The following is a 21,539-nucleotide window of genomic DNA, read 5'->3' as shown; positions in this document are numbered from 1 at the left end:
CACCCAGACTAGCCTAATGGGGAACACCAGGTTCTTGTGAAAGACTCTGTCTCAAGAATAAGCTGGATGGCCCCTAAACAACACCCAGGGTTGACCTCTGGCCTACACACACACACACACACACACACACACACACACACACACACACACACACACACACACACAAAACAATTTACTCACACCAAACAACAGGGTGTCTAGATTAAAGGAAAATATATCCAGCTGTGGAAGTGCACACCTGTAATGATGGCAGGTTGTAATCTTCAAGAAGTTGAGGCAGGGGGATAAAGACTTAAAAGCCAGTCTGAGCTCCAGTCTAAGTAAGACCCAGTTTCAAAAATAAATCAACAAAAGTGAAAGCCTGCTAATGGCTTTCAAATTTACCCAGTGGATGAAGGAGCATGCTCATTATCGATGGTGAAATGGCCCTGTGTTATTTGCTCTCTGTTTACTATGATTTAAAATTCTGTAGTAAAAGGTTTTAAATAAGTCAGTTGCTCTAGGGGAGAAAAACAGGAGGTAAAGATTGGTAAATGTTAATAGTGATCATTTGTGACTCATAGATTGTAGGTAATTTATTTTATTTTATTCTGCCAGCATTGCTCCATCTTTCACATTTCTATGGAAAGTAGATATGACATTAGGAATTCCAAACGTATGAAATGACAGTTTAAAAGTTTTTCTTAGTCACACGAAACAAAACATAAATCAATTGTACTCAGATGGAGGGAGTGATCTAGCTTGTAAGAAAAAAGAAAACAAAAAGCAGCCTGGAATCAACTTGTGACTAGAGGAGGATTCAGCTCCCCCAACATTCACACACTAACACTTCATGTCCCCAACACACTGCCACCAACCTCTGCATCTTCTCTGCCAAAGCTTCTTAAAGTTTTTCTACATAGGACCCCTTCATGCCCAATACATTTTTACATGACCCCAAGTATGTAAGTATGTTAAATAAGTATACAAATTAAATATTTACTGATAATAATACAGAAATTCATCTTAAGACAATTATTTAATATGTATGTAATTTTACCACTTATTAAAGACAAAGGGAATATTTATACTAAAGTAATAGATATGCTTAGCTTCCTTTTACATAAGTAAATAAAAATTTTGGGTACGTGTATGTGCCTATACCTCTGTATGTGGATCTCTCTCTCTCTCTCTCTCTCTCAGTGTGTGTGTGTGTGTGTGTGTGTGTGTGTGTGTGTGTGTGTGTGTGTGTAGTGCATGTGAGTGTGTGAGTGGGCATGATCATGAGAATGCAATTGCAGAGACCAGAAGAGAACATTGGGTGTCTTCCGTCTATCTCTTTCATCTCTCTTTGCTTTATTGCTTGAGATAGGTTCTCTTTTTTTTATCATTTTTTATTTTAATTTTAAATAGCTTGTTTTACATGTCAATCCCAGTTCCCTCTCCCTCCCCTCCTCCCGCACTCCCCTTCCCCCCTCCCTCCCACCCTATTGCCAAATCCTTCCACATAGGGGATATCTAGAGTCTGTCATTTTACTCTTGGTAGGGTCCAGGCACTCCCCTAAGAGTCCAGGCTGTGAGAGCATCTCTCTTTGTGCTATAGGCACACGAAGACTGTTTGTATACCAGGGATAGACACTGATCCACAGCTCAGGGCCGAGATAGGTTCTCTTGATAAACAGGAAGCTTGCCATTTGGGGTAGGCTGGCTGGATAGGATATTCCTGGAATCTTCAAGTCTCTACCCCTTCAATGCTAGAGGTGTAAATGCTCATAGTCTTGCTTAGCTTTAAAAAAAAGGAAAAGAAAAGAAAAAGAAAAAGCAGGGTCTTACTGTATATCTCTAACTGGCCTAGAACTTCATATGTAGTGCGGGATGACCTTGAACTCACAGAGATCTGCCTGCTTCTGCCTTTGAATGCTGGAATTAAAGGTGTGTGCACCACACCAGCCTTTCATGCTCAGCTTTTTATTTAAATGCTGGGGATTTGAACTTAGGACCTCATGCTTGCACAGGAATCACTCTTCCCCAGCCCCCAAAACTTAATTCTGACCAGATACTTGACACTGTAGAATACAAGGCACTGTCAACATTTTCCAGAGTAGATCAGTATTGTGATTCAGAACCATCAGTGCCAAAAGCCATCAATATACATCGCACCAACACACAGTACAAAAGCGGCAGATGTGTGTTTAAGACATTTTCAGAAATTGTTGGAAATTTTGCCCTAATCCCAAACCAAAACACATCCAATTGTTTTTTTAATGAAACTAAAGTCAGCAGTCTAAATAGCAATTTGCAAAGTCAAACATTCCAACAGAGTGCAACAGAAAGATACTGATTTGAAATACGCACACTCAAAATTACAGTAGGAAATACTGTCTTTGTTTTCCACAACTGCACCATGACTGTCTGCGGGAGTAGAAAACTTTGTATGTGGGGCTAAAGACACAATTTAATTGGAGCAGTGCCTACCTAGCATGTAGGATGCCCTGGATTTGATGCCTCAGTACCACATAAACTGTGTGGGTCAGTTCATGCCTCTAATCCCAGAACTCAGGAGATGGAGGCAGGATGATCAGAAGTCCAAGGTCATCTTTGGACACACAGCAGGTTCAAATCCAGCCAAGCACCTCAAGGAGCCCCTCACTGGAGTCTCAGATCTCTACTCTGGTACAGTTTCCAGTCACACTTACCAGACTGTTTGCCCCTCCCAGGACTATACTGGGAGTTCAAGGCCGGCTGAATTCTTGTCTCATTTCCTGAAGTGCCCAACCTCAGCAGCCAACAGAGCGATGCAGCTGCAGAAACTCAATCATACTGTTAAATAAACAAGCCAAAGCAGATGCACTGCTCACTGAGCCCAGCTGTTGCTTGGTCTCCAACATTTACAAACACTGGACCTGTTCCTCCCATTGTTGACTTACAAAATCACTGAACTCTTCTTGGGGCAAAGGGACCAAAATCTATCCTCTTGCAAAGAAACTTGTCTTGACAGGGTCAAGGTGTGGTGTGATGAGACTGTGGCTCAGCTGGTAAAAATGTCTGTCACACAAACATGAGGACCTGAATTCAGTCCCCCAAAGCCCACATTAAAAACCGCGTATGTTAGCACACACATCTCAGTGTGGAGGAAGTGGAGACAAGCAGGTCCCTGGAGGCCAGGTGCAAGGTGGAAACCCAACCATAGCACCAAGCTCAGGGTACCTAAGGGGAAAATAGCAGATGATGACTCTGGAGACAGCCCACAGGAGGAGTCCAAGGAAATGTCAGTGTTCACAAAATGAAGGACTGGCAATCCATTTCCCTTGGGATGACCTAAAGGGTATAGGCTTTGCTCCGTGTCAAGCAGGACAGAGGTAGCCCACCTCCAGCCCACATACCCTAGAATACTATGATATGTTTTTATTATCTTCCTAACTACATATATTTGCCTAATTTACTTTGTATATGACCCAGAAAGAAATCTAAAATCTCAGACCTAGAGGAAAAAATGTAGAAATTACCTACCATAGTAGTACACACCTTTAGTCCCAGTACTTGGGAGGCAGAGGCAGGAGGATCTCTGTGAGTTTGAGTCTACTTAAGCAAGGTCACATGGCACAAAACAGTGTTCCAGAACATCCAAAAGGATTTCTTTACAGTAGCCAATGCTTCTCTTGCTGGACTCCCTTCTTCCCTTAAACAGTGCTTCTCAACCTTCCTATACTGCAACCCTTTAATACAGTTCCTCATGTTGTGGTGAATCCCAACCATAAAATTACTTTCATTGCTACTTCATAACTGTAATTTTTCTACTGTTATGAATCATAATGTAAATATCTGTGTTCTCAGGTGACCCCTGAGAAAGGGTCATTCATCCCCCCAGGGGTCTCTCCCCACAGGTTGAGCACTACTGCCTTAGATTCTACCAAAAAAACTTCCCCCATGTGTGTGTCCTTCCCAGTCTTTTAGGATATTTTTATGGAGCCAGCCTGAGTTTGTGTTAACAGCAAGAGTGGCTACTTGTTTACAGAGCCCCCGAGATGGTGCTGTGTGTCAAGCAGTGAGCAGAGCATTCTGCTTCCGTTATTTCATTTAGATTCCCAAAAACCCCCAAGGTAGGCAAGGTCACTTCCAGTAATAAGTGCAGGAACTCAAGGTCAGAAACCTTAGGGTGTTTGGGTGTTTATCTAAAGACACACAGCTAGTAAGTAGCCAAGATAGACTTTGAATTCAGATTTCTCTCACCTCAAAGCTTGTGTTTTCCTAAATACTTGGGATCATCCAGACTTGCTTGTCTTGTTTCATTAAGGGCATCTGAGCTGAGAGGAAGCTCACTGACTGACAGGGAATGGATGGGGGACCAGAGGCAGGACTGTTCTTGACCACAGATCCCCATGGCTCCACACAAAGGGCTGCCCGGGCACCAAGGGTTATAGCAGTACAGATAAAGTCACCGTGTCAGAGCCTTTTCAGGTTCTGTTGGTTCTACAGAACAACAGGAGATATTGCAGCCCTAGAAGCAACTGGCCAAGCCATCCTTCCCTCCTTCCCTTCCCTCTGTTCCTCCCTCCTTCTCCCTTTTCTTCTCTCGGGGGACCTGGCTTTGTTCACCAGGCTAACAGACCTAAAAGCAGAGAAAGATAAAAATACCACAATGATCTCTACTTATCTGGCCAAAGTTAGCCCTCACCAACCTTCCCCGAGTGGTGTCAAAAGGCTAAAGGAGAAAAAAAGGTAGGAAGAGGACCCCTTATATAGCAACTGTCTACAAGAGAAATATCTGAACCAGTGGTTCTCAACCTGTGGGTTACAACCCCTTTGGAGTCTTATCTGATATCCCCACACGTCATAGAGTTCATAACAGTAGTGAAATTACAGTTGCAGAGTAGCAGCAAAATTGTATGATGGGGTTCATCACAACATGAGGAACTGTATTAAACTGCATTAGGAAGTTTGAGAACCGCTGTTCTAGCTCTAGAACCCAGCAGGAAGCAACCTACTTTCCCATACACATGTGCATGAGTTTGTATCTGTATAGTACAAAACCTATATTCCTGTTCAATATGTGTGTACATGTGTGGGCTGTGGGATTATAGGGACATATAGATGAACACACATGTAGACATGTAACATTAAAGAGCCACACCCATGGGAAATATGACTGTGAGCTTGTGTGCACTGGGCTCATATGTATTCATGAAGAGAAGTGTACATCTGTTGTACTATGTATTCTGAACTCAGCTTTGTCAACAGTTAGCAGCATCCTCCATGGATTTGTTTCAAGTTCCTGCCTTGAGTCCCTGCCCTGACTTCCCTCTATGTAGACTGTGACCTGGCAGTCTAAGCTGAAATAAATCCTTTCCTCCCCTAAGCTGATTATGCTCAGAGTGTTTTGTCACAGCACAGAAAGGAACCAAGAATGCTCTGCCACCATGAAATACCTCTGAAGTGCAGCTCCCTCTAACACTTGTCTCTAAGAATGGGGCACACATACCAGGCTTTTTCTTTGGGGCTACCCACCAGCTCCCAAATCATGACACAGGGACTTATTGTTAGTTTTGAATGTTCAGCCCAGCTCTGTTAAACTTAAATTAACCTTCTTATTTACCTTTAGCCTGGGGGATTATTACCTTTCTTCTGTATATCGTACTTTCACTGCTTCTCTATGGCTGGCATCTGCCTTGCTTCTGACTCCAGGGGTCTCCCTAGTTCTCTGCTCCTCCTTCGACTCTCATTCCTTTTCCTTTCCTCTCTTTCTACGTTTCTCCTCTTATTTATTCTCTTTGCCTGCCAGCCCCGCCTATCCTTTCCCTTGCCTAGTTATTGGCCATTTAGCTTTTTATTAGACCAATCAGGTGCCTTAGGCAGGCAAGGTGAAACAAATGCAACACATCTTTTCATAATAGAACTAATGCAGCACAAACAATTGTAACACATCTTTGTATTGTTAAACAGATACAACATAAACAAATGCAACACACCTTTACACAGTTAAAGTAGTAGTCTGCAGCATACACAAATGCAACACATATTTGCCTAGTTAAAATAATATTCTATCAGAGGCACAGGCTCACACAGGGCACTAGACATGTGAGTCTTCTCTGACTGCTACAGAAGTACAAGACATGATTAACTACTGAGCTGTCAGCCAAAGACTCCAACACAGAAGCACAAAAAAGATGCCTTCCTGCTTATTTTTATTTGCTGACCTGGCCTTATCCCTGTGTTCTTTCCTCCCCCATTTACAGACCTGTGAATGCTAAATGTGGCATGGAGCTCTAGGGCTGTGTCTGGTTCCACTTGACGTCTCTTAGGCTAGACTTCCCCAGAGTGAGGAAGCTAACAAATGTGTCTTCCAACAACAAAGGTTCCTTCCTCCCTCATCCAGACTCTGCTGTGAAGCAGAGGGTTCTCTGGGGCTCCACGGTCCTCAGGTACCAGCTCAGCACTCAGTTTCCATATCAACCATGTAGTCAAGGAGATGTAATGCATTGCAAGACTGAGCATTGCTGTGTTCCTCAGCAGAGTGGGCTGCCCAAACATTAGCAATTGACTTTGTCACAATCCTGGAAACTAGAATCTAAGGTCAAGGTGCTGTCAGAGTTGGTTTCCAATGAGACAGGCTTCCTGGCTTGTAGACAATGCTATCTTCTACGGCATCCTCTCAGGCCTTACCTTTACAGAGTGAGGGAGGAAGGGAATAAAAGAGAGGGAACCAGTGTCTCCCTCCCTTTTAGGAAACTTTATTATGTTATTTATTTAGTGACTGTGGGTGAATGTGTGTATGAGATAGAGAGCATGCACACACATGCATTACCATGACAGTCAGAGAACATTTTTCAAGAATGAATTCTCTCCTTTCACCTCTATATGGATTCCAGAAATCGAACACAGGTCATCAGGCTTATGCAGGCTTGATGAGCCATCTTTCCAGCCCCTGTGTTATTCTGCAACAGAGTCTGTCTCTGAGCCTGGAGTTCACCAATTCTGTTAGACTGGCTGGCCAACCAACCCCAGGAATCATCCTGTGTCCACCCACCCCCATTCCCACTCCCCCACCCCCACCCCCGCCAGCACGGAGGTTGCAGGTGCATGCTACCCCACCTGGATTTTTACATAAGTGCTGGGGAGCTAAACTTAAGACCCTGTACTTAGGCAGCCAGCAGCTTCTCTACTGAGCCATTTCCCCAGTCCTGGTGTGCACGTTTTGAAAATATTTTGAGAAATATTATTGTCCATCCCTCTTCTAGAGAAACCTCCATCACCTGTCTTATCAACAGTGGTGATCATCCTTCACCCAGGATATTATCAAGCTTTTTATCATCACCAAACATGGTTTTCAAAATGCTACTTCACTGTCACTTTTAATTTGCACTCTCGATTCTTAGCAAATGGGAGCCTCGATGTATATATTGATTGGGCATTTTGAATAATATATAGGTGTGTGTGTATGTGGTGTGTGTGATGTGGGGGAGTGTGTGTGTGTGTGTGTGTATGTGTGTACTTATGCATACATACCTAGAGACCAGAGGATAATATTGGACACCCTCCTTTAACATTCTCTGCCTTATTCTTTTTGACAAAGTCTCTCACTGAACCTGGAGCTCGCCATTTCCAACAAGGCTGATCAACAAACTCCAGGGACACTCCTAATCCCACCTGCACAGCACTGGGGATACAGGCATGCCTGGCCACACATGGCTTCTTATGCAGGTGTTGGGGATTCAAAATCAGGTCTCACACTTGTGCAGCATCAAATGCTCTTACTCACGAAGACTTCATTTTCTTTATCTGAAACTTTTTTGTTTTTGTTTTGTTTTGTTTTTAGAGACAGGGTTTTTCTGTGTAGCTTTGGAGCCTGTCCTGAAATTCTAGACCAGGCTGGCCTCAAACTCATAAAAATCCACCTGCCTCTAACTCCCAAGTGCTGAGATTAAAGGTGTGAGCCACCACCTCCCAGAATCATCTGTAACTCTTCAATCCACTTTATTTTCCTGTGAAATATTTGTTTCTTGGTTGCTTAACTCTTTCTCTGGTTGAGTAGCAAGTACTTCAAGAACTTTAGTGCTTGTTTTGTTTTGTGGGTTTTTGTTTTGCTTTGCTTTGTTTTTGACATGGGTCCCATATATCCTAGGCTACCCTCTAACTCCTAGTTTGAAATGCTGTCTTTCTCATAAATTGAATTCTATCTATACAATGCCTAGCCTCAATTCTTCATCTGTTTCCTTCTCCTGTCCTGTCCCTACCAATACCACACCTTAGATCACTGTCATGTCTGGCAGAGTCCTCTGTTGTTCTCTTACAAAGTTTTCTTGACCCAACTAGCCATTTTTGCTTCCATATGCACTCTATTTTTTATCAGCCCATTCTTTGTGGTAATGCAAAGGATACGGATACAAATATCTAGGAAAAGGATTAAAGTGTGAGGAGGGGGGTCAAGGTGACATCATAGGGCAAAGTATAAAGTCAGATGAGAAATACAAGTTGGAGGCAAAACCTCTAGAGTGCTTGAGAGGTTCTATAGAGAGGGCGACTTTGGTCTCTAAGGCGCTTTGTCAATCCGTGAGACTTAGAGGGAAAAGAAGGGCTGTGTGATCCCAGGGCATTCAGGCTTCAGTACTGGAGGATGGGGAGGAACTGTCAGTGGGAAGATGGCTCTGGGAAATTCTGCAGGCCTTGTAGTTCTCTAATTTCCTCTAGCATCATGTGGATATGAGCCTTGATATTCATGGAGTCCTTGGTGGGGCTGTCACTGAGTTCTGTGAGAAGAGAACTCTTTCAGCCAATGAATATGAGAGTCTCAATCAGTGTCAATGCCAGGACAAAAGCATATCCCTGGGCCACATATAGATGTGTGAAGTATCTGGGACCACTGTGTCAACACAGAAGTTACAGCCCAAATCCACCTTCGATGTAACTCTGAATGCTTACTTGGAGTCACTCAATGATATTTCTCAGTTGGAGGTATAAGGGCAGCTGCTCATATACCTTGCCTCCATGTTCCCGCACCGTTGACACTATAGCACATCACTGATAAAGGCCTCACATCACAGCACTTTCTCCCCCACAGTTTCCAAGACCCCGTTTGGGGGTGTTGTCATGATGGACTCCAGTACCCAAGTGCAGGCTTCGCTCTGTATTATTTTGTCGTGTATGAGTGTGTGTGTATGTGTGTGAAAATTATTGCTGCATATTGATTATGTAAATTATTGGGTTCCACTGTAATACATGTTTTCATGGAATCTACCCTTCCTCCCAATGAACTTCAATCAACATTTTGAAGCCTATAAAAACCTCTTCCAGTTCTAACTGGAATGGCATTGAGTTCATGGGAATTCACATGGAAACAATTGGTATCTTTCCAGTATTTTCTAAACATGGTGCATCCTTTGCATTTACAGAGGTGCTCAATAATCCACTGATGACAAAGAGAAAGCAGAGGCCATTCAATTCTGCAACGGGCAGAAAATGAGGCATTGGGCAGTCTTGGAAGCATTTTCTCATAACTGCCCTCAGTCCACCCCTGAGGAGGATGCCACAGCCAGGAGTTTATGACAGTCCAGAGTATAGCTTTCCATCAGACCAAACTTAGGAACAGCTGACATAACCATATAATCCAAAAGAGACTGAAGTAGAGAGACCAGAGTGCCAAGCTATTCCACTTTACAATGAAGCATACTTGTGCTCACAAAGGCAACGGGGCTTGCTCACATGCTCATGAAGGAACTCCCTTGCTACCACTGACCACATGCTAGGATGCCCAAGAAATAGTTCTGAAATACCTCTTGCCTGACTACCCAGTAGCCCTTTTCCAGTGACAAGGAATGATGACTCCATGGTTAAAAGCACTGGCTGATCTTCTAGTGGACCCAGGTTCAACTCCAAATACCCATATGGCAGTTCACAACTGACTGCAATTCTGGTTCCAGGGAATCCTATACCCTTTTCTGGCCTCTGTGGACACCAGGCACACACATGATATCAGCACATGAACTCATGCAAGCACATGCACATACACATGAAAATAAATGAATAATGTTTAAAATACAGTAGGTAAAATGTTTGCTTTGTAAGCATGTTGACTTTCATTCCAATCCCCAACATCCACATTAAAAAGATAGGCATAGCACATCTATAATCCTAGTGCTATGTAGGTGGGCACAGGAGGATCCCTGAGACTTATTGGCCAGATACTTGGGAAGCTCCAGGTCTCAGTAAGAGACACTGTCTCAAAATGATAAGGTGTAGAGCAACCGAGAAAGACACCAGATGCCAACCTCATGCCTCCTCATGCATGGGTACACAGGTGCACATGTACATGCATGTACACATGCGAACATGTACACACATATATTCATTGTAAACATACATAAGTAGTATCCATTGGGACATGGAAACCCTGACCCTCAGATGATACAGCATCACTAACTGCCAAATCCCTTCCTTTTCTCTGCTCCACGACCTTCCTTTTCTTGTACTATGAAATTACCCCCAACTTGTCTACAAAGTCATCCTGTAAATGAGTTGCATCAGGGTGCTACTTATTAAATTAAAACACATTCCTAAGAAGCTCAGTCAATAGAGTGCTTGCCTGGTATTAGTGAAGGCTTGAATTCAATCCCCTGCACCACATAAAAACAGGCATATAACGCCAGCACTCTGGAGGTGGAGGCAGGAGTGTCAATGATTTAAGGTCATCCTCAGCTACACAGTGAGTTTGAGGCCAGCCTGGGCTACCTGAGACAAATTCCTGTTTACAAACATTGAGAGTGCCCACAGGTGGCTATGGCCGAGCTGGGTCTGTTCATATTCATCTCAGTCATTAGTCTGATCAGAGTGTGGCCTTTTTTTTTTTTTTTACTCTGAACATATCATCCCCTTCCCTTCCAAGCTGAAAAACAATCTGCGTTTAGTCTATGACACTTGATGCCTCTCTTCTATAGTTTGTAGATTCTTTATCTGACTTTGTTGAAATGAAGTCTTACCAGATAGGCAATAGAACTGAAAGATATGTAGACCAGGTTGACTTCACACTCACAGACATCTACCTCTGCCTCCCAAGTGCTGAGATTAAAGGCGTTTCACCACATCTGACTCTATCTGACATGTTGACAGTCTTTGCTATAGAAGTCCAGAAAGGGACTTTTGGGATTATGTTTATTTGAAGACTTTTATTTCATTTCTTTCTTTCTTTCTTTCTTTCTTTCTTTGTGAGAAGCAGAGCACCACAGCATTCCTGTGGTGGTCAGAGGACAATGTGCCAAGAAGTCAATCTTTTCCTTCTACTGTGTGGGTCCTGGAATCAAAGTCAGGTAGTCAGACTTGCCTGCAAGTACCTTCACCATGGAACCATATCATATTTGGGGACTTTGAAAACTTTTTTTCACTGTATCACTTGTACATTGGTGTTTTGCTTGCGTGTATGTCTGTGCACCATGTGAATGCCTGATTCTCACAGAGGTTAGAAGAAATGTGTGTATTTTTATTATTTTAATTACATGCATGTGTGCCTGTCTTTGTGTGGGTCTGTGCACATGCACATACTTACCTGAAACTGGTGCTGGAAACCAAACTCCGGTCCTCTGGGAGAGCAGTATGCACTCTTCAGAGCTGTATCCCCAGCCTCTTATTTGGAGACTTTTGAGCTTCATGGATCTGAAGTCCACATGTTTCCCAAGATCTGGAGAGTTTCAGCTGGTGTTACATTAAAACAGCCTTCCGGTACCTTTTCCTCCTCCCAGAATGCCCACAATACAAATTCCTGTTCATTCACTCTGTCCCGGAAGTCCTGCCATTCTGTTTCTTCTCGGTTCTGGTACATTGGGTCTGCTGTTGGTTCAGTTACACCTTCATCTTGATGATGGAATCTTTCAAAGAACAGACTGTGTCGAGTTCTTTCTTCATGGCCACTTTCTCTTTGCCAGCTTTTTCATACCATCTCCTGATGCTGCAACGATAAACGGCACACTTACTGAAAGTATAAGTAAGTGTTTATTGTAGAAATTACTCACAAGAGAAAAACAAGCAACCCAGATGAGCAGAGTATTTTTTCCGTCGCCAAACTGGAAGCTGGAAAGAGAGCAAGAGGATCTGCTGATCAGTCTTTTATTCCTTCCTCCATACACGCCCCTAGCCATGCCCAAAAGTGGGCCTGGCTAGTGACGTAGTTCACCGCCTATGTCCTTATATGTCTTTAGTCACGCCTAAAGTGGCTGTGGTTAGCGGTACGGTAAACCACCCTTTTATTACCTCATCTGTATGCGCCTCTAATAAGTCACATGGCTAATAGCAGAGCACTGTTTCCTCCTACAATTCCCCTTTTAGTCTAAAAAGGATATTTTAACTTAAAACAACTAACTTGTGTCGATGAACAAAATGTATCAAACATCTATCTCATCTAAACCTAAACTTATCTGAAAGAAACACCCAAGTCTGAACACCTCCTTCCAATCCCAACTCTAAAATAATTGAAAACTAACACTAACAGGTGTAAACTATCCCATAATATCAATAGTAGGAAGAGGGGGTGTGGAACTCTCAAAACTACTTCCTGCTGAGATGGGACGATAACGATCTCATGAGGACCTGTGAGAAGAAAATGTTAGTGTAACAAAATCTTCAGTATATCAGACAGTCTCTGTTTGGCAGGAGATGCTTGATTTAAGTTCCTGACTGGAGTTCTAGTGTTGATTGAAGCTCTTGTCTGAAGCACTGGCCAGATTGTAGAAGGTGTGCTATTTCAGTTCCTTGGTCCGGAGTTGTGTCGAGTGATGTAGTTCCAAGCCAGTTTTAAGATGGTGTTTGTCAGGTGGAGTCCATGATGTGGGGCAGTTCAGATGCATCCAGTTGAATCAGGTGGAGTCAAGGAAGTGGATCCTCATTCTCTTTCTGAAGCAGTTGAAGATTGCTGTCAGGAAATCCCTTGTTCTCTGGAAAACTCAAACATTAATGTTAACAAAGAAATATTTTAACTTTTATATGTATGCATACTGGAAGAGGTGACAATAGGGAAGATGGTAAACATGAAGGAAATTAGACCTTTCAGAAAAAGAAATCCACAGATAACAGTCCCTAATTTTATTTTCTTCTGTCTTATATCAATGGCTCTTTGATATAATACAGAAATTCTGAATTTTATTTAAATAATACGCTTGAATTTAGAGTAGGAGAGCCAATCCAACTCCATAGCCAGCTTCAGTTAAATGAATGGGGACTGAAGTATGTGAAGAAACAAAGATAAAAGGGTACTATAAAAAACAATATAGAGAGATTTAGACTTTGATACCACACAGTGAGTTACTGTTTGTTTGATGGTCCTCAGGGTAGCTATTCATTCTTGTTCAGGAATCCATACGTCCAGTATTCTTTGCTGAGTTTACCTGTGAAGACAAAAAACAAAACACTTCTCTTTCCTTTTATGAGGTCACTTTACCCATGGTAGAATATGATTTTGTAGATGAGCTGTTATCTTTCCTCCTCCTGAGATGTCTTCTGTTCTGGTCAAATCTTAATTAATTTCTATGGAACCCAAAGTTTTTCTTCTCCTGTGGAAACAAAAGCAAAACCCCTTCCCAACGTAACACATATCCTGGTTTCCAGACTGAGGTTATAACATCCTTAAAATACACCGGTTGGTTCAGTTCAGAAGTCTTCTCTGTAGTCCAGTGTCTAAAATGCTATTAATCACCATATTATTTGCTTTAACTGGTAACTTGGGTCTATGATATTGTATAGAAGGTTGCCAAAATATACGTTTTATATTTCTTCCCGATATAATTGATTCATCCTCTGTAGCTAATGTATTATCCAGCGCCTTATCATTTACAATGGGCAGTGTATCTTCTAATTGTCCTGGGAGAGGTTGTCCTCCACTGTCACTGGGAATGACCGGACTACCTTGTGTTTTGGGGCCTTCGTAAGACCCCTGGACCAGTTTTCCAGCTGTAAAGGTCTACCTTGTCTGTCTGTAGTCGACCAGCATTCCTTGGTCCAATGTCTGTCCTTTCCACACCTCCTGCAGAGACCAGAAGGCTGAGGCCTTCTGTCCGAAGCATTCCTGGTAGAAGCACTATTTCTAGGAAAGCTTTGTCTACAGTTCCTACTCAGATGTCCTATTTTACCACCACAGTGTCCTTGCTCAGCCTGCTTCTTCAGCCTTTGCACGATATCTGAGCGTCTTGTGGGACAGCCATATCTTCCAGCTCTTTAGAGAAGCTTGTGTAGAGACTTTGTCCTACAGAGGGTACTGGGTTTTGATTGTCTGTCATGCTTAGGCTTTGGTTCTGGGTCACCTCATTAATGTGATTCCCTCAAGAGTAACTCAGCTGGAGCTCAGTTGAATGTCTCAAGCTCTGGCTTCCATCTCCTGCACCATATAAACTAGGTATGGTGGTATATACCTGCAATCCCAGTGCTCAGGGGTGGGAGCAGAACACCAGAAGTCCATTGCTACCCTTAGCTACACAACCAGTTGGAGTCAAGCCTGAGCTACATTACTTTGTCTCAAAACAACACAAAGAGTAACTGAGATTAGTGAGTTCTTCAAGGGCCTGGGCTCTAGATGATTGGGAGCATTGCTGTACAGCTCTATTGGGGGTGGGAGAAGCTGGCTAAGCTGGACTCAGACCTTGGATATATAGGCTCCACAATCTTGGCCAAGTGTTGGTGCTGGACTGGACCACCTGTCCATTGGAAAGTGCAGCATCATATAGGCTTGAGTTCCAGGGTCACAAATATCCTCTTGGGCCTGGCTGGCAGATTCTGCGTGACCATGGTGGGATGCTGGTGGAGCCTTGGGAATGGAGAGGTGTTGTCACAGTGGAGGGCACACAGAATAGTGGCTCCATTTTCAAGATGATGCTGGAACATAGCAGCTCAAGCCCAAGGGAGGCTGTGCTGCTGCATGGACTCCAAGAACTCCCTAAACCAACCTCAAAGCTGAGGACTGTGGGACATCTCTGTGGCTAGGAGCTGCTTCTAGAGATCTTCTGGCTGTGGCTCTGCGCCATGGCTTCCTTCTGGCTCCAAGATAACCCTGGCTGGGAAACCAGGGACACAGATCAGGGCATCGTTTCCTCTCTAGACCATCATCCTTTGTTTCCACTGACTCTCAAGACTCTAATCTGTCCCCTGCTTAATTCCAGTGTTCCTCCTTACAAAAGCAAATATATCTTGGTCCTTCTTCATAGAAGAGAAGAATGCTGGACACTTCTGGTCTGCCTTTGAGGAATGGGCAGCACCCACATGTGTGCTCACTGGATTGAGTGCCTGTGAAGTTCAGAGGTCAACACAGGTGACCAGGTATCTTCCTCTATTCCACTCAACTGTTTTTGTTTGTTTGTTTGTTTGTTTGTTTGTTTTGAGATAGGGTCTCTCACTGACCCTGTAACTTGTCAGTAGAATTAGACTTGCAGACCAGTGAGTCCCCAGAATCTTTCTGCATCCAGTCTTACAGCCTGGCTTTTACGTGGATGCTGGGGACCCAAATTCAAGTCTTCATGCTGGTGAAGCAAGCACCCAACCTACTGAGCAACCTCCCTGGCTTCCATTCAGTCTTCTTGGTGATTGCCTTCCCAAGCAAATCAGTGGCACGTCTAAACCCTTCAGCAGCCAGTCATGAATTCATCCATATTTTCAATTATCTCCCAAACAAAAGTCCTCACACTGACGATCAGACACTGTGACCCAGCCTGTGACACAGCTCAGTGGGGTCCTGATAGGTCCTACTTACTCCTCTCCCTCCATTTCTGGCAGAGAATTTTCAAAACAATTACATCCATTTCATATTGAGTAACATTTTAAAATATTGAACAGGATATTTAATATTTAAATAGCAAATATTTAATTTTAAAACACTTAAATGTTTTTAATATAATAATCAATATTGAGAATAGACTTAAGATAAAGTAGATGGAACTTTTTGGCTCGGAATGTTTGGAGCCAGGTAGTGGTGTCACATGCCTTTAATCCCAGCACTGGGGAGGCAAAGGCAGGTAGATCTCTGTGAGTTTGAGGCCAGCCTGGTCTACAGAGTGAATTCCAGGACAGCCAGGGCTACAAAGAGAAACCCTGTCTTGAAAAACCACTTTTTAAAAAATGTTTTGGAGATAACATCCTACCGTGTAACCCAAATGCTGGGTTTAAAAGTGTGTGCCACCATGCCTGACAATTTTACTTTTATGAAATAGAAATCAAAATACATTGTATAATTATCAAAATAGTGTGGAACTGAAAACCAAAAGTCTCGGACCCCATATATACAGTCTAGTGTTTACCAGCTGTGTGGTTTCAGGTAAGAACCTGACCTCATGATGATGAGATGACTCAAGGTGTCTGCAGGCAAGTCAGACAGCCTGAGTTCAATCCCCTGAACCCACATGGCAGAAAGAGAGAACCAACTCCCAAGTTGTCCCCTGGCATCCACGTATGTGCTGTGGTACACAAATGCTCACACACATGTAGACACACATGCACACACACACACACACACACAGACACACACACACAAATAAGTAATTTTAAAAAATAGATAAGAACTTGACCTCTGCTTTAATCCAACGGATTTGTTTCTTCCCTGTGAAATGGGTGTCATAGGGCCCATGTGCTTGGATGATAAAATGTTTAGAGACAAAATTCATCAAAAGTTCTAACAAATATTCAATATCCAATCAAAGTAGATGCTGTCAGCATTTTTATATGATTTTTGGAGTCATGCAGGTATTTCTTGATCCCATAAAGACAAGCAAGGGTCCTTAGCTCCTCTTACCCAACCACCCTCTTGGCTCTTGACAGCAAAGGTAACACTGAGTGTGTGCTATCCTACTGAGACAGCACCCAGCCGAATGGTGTCCTAGGGGAGGCTAAGGTTCAGAAAGGGCATCCGAAAGGGAGACAGCACAAGCACAACAGTGAGATGTGCCTCTAACACTCCTGAATGGACACTATCCAGAAGGCTAAGAGACACGAGGAAAGGATGGGGCACCCACCAACTCTAGACTTGAGGGAGACTCACAGTGGGCCAGGTTCTTCCACCAAATCAGTAAGTGTGCACTGGGAGAGCCAGGACAGGAAGTTCCTTGTCCTTTGCCCCCCATGTCACTTCCCTGCCATTGAACTCAGAGAGAACCTGGTTAAATGCTTGGATGGCACTAACTTCCTGGGTTCAAATCCCAGCCCTGCCTCTGACTGGAACAAGATCTCCTGACCATGAGACAACTTCTTTGTGTGTGTGTGTGTGTGTGTGTGTGTGTGTGTGTGTGTGTGTGTTTACGAGACAAGGTTTCTCCATATTGTTTTGGAGGCTGTCAGTCCAGCCTGGCCTCGAACTCACAGAAATCCGCCTGCCTCTGCCTCCCGAGTGCTGGGATTAAAGGCGTGCGCCACCACTGCCCATCAACAACTTCTAAAGTTACACAACACAATGAAGGAAATGAAGAGAGGTGGAAGCCAAATGGCCATGTGTCTTAGCTACTTTCTCATTGCTATGATAAAATACTCTGGCAGAAGCAACTTAAGGGAGAAAGAAAGGGTCAATTCTGGCTCACACTTCAAAAGTGCAGTCTGCTATGGTGGGGAAACCAAGGCAATAAGAGTTTGAAACACCTAGTCACAATACAGCCACAGTCAAGAAGCAGAAAGTGGGGGCTGGAGAGATGGCTCAGCAGTTAAGAGTACTGGCTGCTCTTCCAGAGGTCCTGAGTTCAATTCCTAGCAACCACATGGTGGCTCACAACCATCTGTAACAAGACCTGGTGTCCTCTTCTGGCCTACAGGCATACACGCAGGCAGAACACTGTATATACAATAAATAAATAAACAGACAAATAAATAAATAAAGCAGAAAAGGGGGCTGCAGAGATGGCTCAGTGGTTAAGATAACTTACTGACCCTACAGAGGACCTAGGTTCAGTTCCTAGTACCCACATGTTCATAACCACCTTTAAGTCCAGTTCCAAGGGATCTGGTGCCCTCTCTTGGCCTCGATGGGCACCTGCACACACATGGTACACACACACACACACACAGAGGCACATAACATTAAAAATAAATAATCACAAACAAAAAGAAGCAGCAGCAGAGATCAGTGAAAGCATGCTGCTGCTCAGGCCCTTTTCTCCATGTACACAGTCAAGGATGCTCTCCCCAGAGAATGGCCCACTGTTGGCAGGCCTTCCCCACTCAATTAACACATCACGATGATACCCCACGGGCATGTCCAGAGGCCCCTCTCTCAAATGATTCTAGATTCTGTCCAGATGACAATTAACACTAACCATCACATGGTGGAAGCCTTGTCTTAGTCATGGAATGGCTTGGCATCCTGGGAGATCTGCCTAGCTTCCCTGAACTATGTGTAATATGTAGTTGAAGCTGGAGTCTCTACAGGTCTTTCTATCAGTGACACATGTGCAAACGATGGTGATGGTTTTTAAAGATCTCCAAGAGCTTGAGAGGTTGCTCAGCAGTTAACAATAGCGCTTCCCATGCTGTGACTGTCTCTTCATTCTGCTGGCACTTTTCTTGCTGTGCAGAAGCCTTTTTAATTTAATAGTCTGTCAGATCTTGCTTTTGTTTCCTGAGCTTTTGGAGTTGTCCAGGAAACCACAGCCTGTGTCACCATCTCAACATTTTTCACCAATGTTTTCCTCCAGTAGTTTCAAAGTTTCAGGGTTTATATTAAGGTCTCTTTCCTATTTTGAGCTAATTTTTTTAAGCAGGGTAAGAGACAGACAATGAGATTTTAATCTTCTATGTCTGGATGTCCAGTTTTTCCTGGCACTATCTGTTGATGAAGCTGTCTTTTCTCCCATGTATGTTTCTGGCACCTTCAAATGCAGTTGGCTGGAGATGCTGAACTTATTTCCAATGCTGTGTTCTACCTCACAGATCTAAGCATCTGTTCTTGTATTGCACCATTTTTTACTATTGCTCAGCAGGATGTCTTGAAATCAGGTACCATTACTCTCCAGATTTGTCCTCCCCACTCAAGATTGCTTGGGCAATTTTGCATCCATATAAATTTGGGGATTTTTTATGTTTTTAGTTCTGTGAAGGGCGTCTCCAATGAAGGCTACATTGCACCTGTGAAGGCTTTGTGTGGTGGGAGTCTTTTAACAATGGTCCTTTTGATCTGTAAACATGGAAGGTCCTTCCACCTCTCAGTATCCTCAGTTCTTCTTTAAAGTTGTGTGATTTTCAGTGAGGTGTTCTTTCACATCCTTAATTAAGTTTATTCCTGAAACTGGAATGGGGGCAGGTGTTATTTTTGAGACAGGCTCTCATATAACCTAGACTTCCATCAAACTCCATATGTAGAAATACCTTGAAATTCTTTGGATTTTTAATTAATTTATTTTATTGTATAATTAATTCATTTTAAAGTTTGTCAAAGGTATGTCTAGGCATCACATGCATGCTGTACCCTAGGAGGTCAGAAGAGGGCATCAGAACTCCTGTAACTGGAGTTAACAGCCTGTTACTACCCACCACGCAGGTTCCAGGACTCCCCTACATGATCAGTCAGTGCTCTAAATTGTAAAGCCATCTCTCCAACCCCAACCTTGAACTGCTGATCCTCCTGCCTCTGTCTCCTTAGTGCTGAAGTTACAGCTGTGCCAACCACACCTGGTTGATATGGTGCTGAAAATGTAACCCAGGGCTTCATGTATGCTAGGCAAGCAATCTGCTGAGTTACTGCCCCAGCTCCCAGGTTTTGTTTATTGCTTTGTTTTGTAGCTATTGTGAATAGGATGCTGTCCTGGTTTTTTTTTCTCGAATTCAATATTAGTACATAGAGAAACTAGTTACTTTTGTATTTGGTTTTGCATTCTGGTACTTTTGTATCCTGGTACTGAATTCATTTATCACCTCCAATAACCTTTGTTGGAGACTTTGAGTGTTTTGTATATAAAACCATATCATCTGCAAACAGGCACAATTGAACTTCCTACTTCATATACCTTGTATTTCTTTCTCTTGTCCAATAAGAGTGTGAATTTTATATCATCAGACAAATTAGGTTCAAACTCCAGCCGCTTCCACCCTCTCAGCCCTTTTTTAACCAACCATGTAATTTGGGCATACTACTTCCTTGAGTCTTCTTCGTCTTTGAAATCAGACTGAGGGATAAGATGGCTCAGTTGGCAGAGTGTTTGCATTACAACCATGGACCTGAGTATGGTCCCCAGAACACATTTTACAAGCCAGAAACAGAGACAGGTGAATCCCTAGGACTTACTGGTAAGTGAACCTGGCCTAAACCAGTGAGAGACCCTATCTCAAAGAATGTAAGAGACTGAGACAGAGGGGCAGAGGAGAGAGAAGGAGACAAGCATGCATACACACATAAACAGAGAGAGAGAGAGAGAGAGAGAGAGAGAGAGAGAGAGAGAGAGAGAGAGAGAGAGAGAGAGAGAACAGTGGGTAACACCTCAGGATAAACATGGTTGTTGTTCAGTTTTTTGTTTTGGGGTGATTTTTTTTTTACTCTTTGGAGGCCTGCCACCCATCTCCCAAATAAATACATGGAGACTTATTCTTACCTTAGCTTTGGCTTGTTTCTAGCCAGCTTCTCTAACTTAATTACCCCCTCTATCTTTAACTATATTTTGTCTCTGGACTTTTTACCTTTCTTTATTCTGTACATGCTTCTTTTCTTCTTACTCCATGACTGGCTGTGTGCTGGGTGGCTGTCCCCTGGCATCTTCCTCTCCTTCTCCTCTTCTTTCTCCTTGCTCTGCTCTTGATCCTTTATTTCTCCTCCTATTTATTCTCTCTGCCTTCCAGCCCTGCCTATTTTTCTCTCCTGCCTTGCTACTGGACATTCAGCTCTTTATTAAACCAATCAGGTGTTTTAGGCAAGCAAAGTAACACAGCCTCACAGAGTTAAACAAATGCAACATAAAATAATGCAACACATCTTTGCATCATCAAACAAATATTCCACAGTTTAAATGAATGTAACACATCTTAAACTAATATTCCACATACATTACATGGTAGTTGTCTTTGGCTTCCACACACAGTTGCACTTGCATACACACACACACATACACACACACACACACACACCACATACTGTATTAGTTTCTTTTCTGTTGCTGTGGCAAAATAACCTGACAACAAGCAACTTAAGTTCTAGAGATATGGAGTCCATCATAGTGAGGAAGACATCGTGGCAAGGTCAGGAATCTGGATGGTAATATTAGATTCATACTCATCAGAGAAAACAGGAAGTGAAGTCAGGCTCTAAACCCTCAAAGCCCAGTGACACACTTCTTCCAGCAAGGTCCCTCCTCCTAAAGGTTCCGTAACCTTCCCAGAGAGCACCACCAGCTGGGGACCAAGTGTTCCAACACATGAGTCTGTGGAGGATGTTTGTCATCCAAATGACCACACATATGCATCCATAAACACATACACCAATATGTACACACTTTTAAAAAATCAGATTGAAGAATACTTATGCCACAAGATGATTCTCAAGATAAAAAAAAGGATGACAAGAGAAGGCCAAGTTTTGTGGCACACTTAGGCACAATGACTGGTTCACAGTAGGTGCTTGGTAAGGGGAAGCT

General features: G+C 43.2%; 1 protein-coding gene, 1 long non-coding RNA gene and 1 pseudogene across 4 annotated transcripts in view; 1 reads left to right on the top strand and 2 right to left on the bottom strand.

Moving 5' to 3' along the window:
• The window catches only part of Glra1 (glycine receptor alpha 1), a 90,947-nt gene that overhangs the window by 41,119 nt on the left and 28,289 nt on the right, over nt 1-21,539 (top strand). The window lies entirely within an intron of this gene.
• On the bottom strand, nt 1,542-5,692 carry LOC110340468. Of its 2 annotated transcripts, none has more exons than XR_002382286.1 (3): nt 5,573-5,692; nt 2,676-2,799; nt 1,542-1,765 (listed from the first exon to the last, which is right to left on the bottom strand). It is a non-coding gene; the product is annotated as an uncharacterized LOC110340468 (long non-coding RNA). The 2 variants fall into 2 exon arrangements; XR_002382287.1 differs by lacking the exon at nt 5,573-5,692 and adding an exon at nt 2,907-3,021.
• LOC110340467 lies at nt 8,605-9,065 on the bottom strand (annotated as a pseudogene).

This window comes from Mesocricetus auratus, unplaced genomic scaffold, assembly GCF_017639785.1.
Source record: "Mesocricetus auratus isolate SY011 unplaced genomic scaffold, BCM_Maur_2.0 Super-Scaffold_100007, whole genome shotgun sequence".
In the NCBI taxonomy this organism is placed as follows: domain Eukaryota; kingdom Metazoa; phylum Chordata; class Mammalia; order Rodentia; family Cricetidae; genus Mesocricetus; species Mesocricetus auratus.
This window is presented reverse-complemented; position numbering and strand designations above follow the sequence as displayed.